At 38.0% G+C, this 329-nt stretch overlaps 2 protein-coding genes across 2 annotated transcripts in view; one reads left to right on the forward strand and one right to left on the reverse strand.

Annotated features, from left to right (window-relative positions):
• The window catches only part of LOC119581895 (serine/threonine-protein kinase PLK1-like), a 62,121-nt gene that overhangs the window by 3,944 nt on the left and 57,848 nt on the right, over nucleotides 1-329 (reverse strand). The window lies entirely within an intron of this gene.
• LOC119581896 (mucin-5AC-like) overlaps nucleotides 1-329 on the forward strand; it is a 6,477-nt gene that overhangs the window by 753 nt on the left and 5,395 nt on the right. The window lies entirely within an intron of this gene.

The following is a 329-nucleotide window of genomic DNA, read 5'->3' on the forward strand; positions in this document are numbered from 1 at the left end:
GATTGTTCATTATTCGTTCGCAATTGTTGTTTCACATCTCTTCGATCATTTGTGACTGCTTATTCGTTCCAGCTTGTTTGTTTGTTGTAATTTTACCTTAGTTGATGATGATCCGTTCGTCTGTGACTGCTCTTCCTTTCTTCTGATTGTTCTTGTATTAGCGATTGTTCTTCCGTTCGCAGTTGTTCTTTCGTCTCTACCAGTTCGTTCGTGACTGTTCTTTCGTTCATGAAAGTTCTTTCATGTGTTCGTTCAAGATTGTAATCAGTCACGAACACAGTTGGAAAATGAGTGATCAGTGAATAGCAATAGCAAGATTATTCAGCAAT

The sequence above is a fragment of the Penaeus monodon genome, chromosome 15 (genome assembly GCF_015228065.2).
Source record: "Penaeus monodon isolate SGIC_2016 chromosome 15, NSTDA_Pmon_1, whole genome shotgun sequence".
Lineage (NCBI taxonomy): Eukaryota > Metazoa > Arthropoda > Malacostraca > Decapoda > Penaeidae > Penaeus > Penaeus monodon.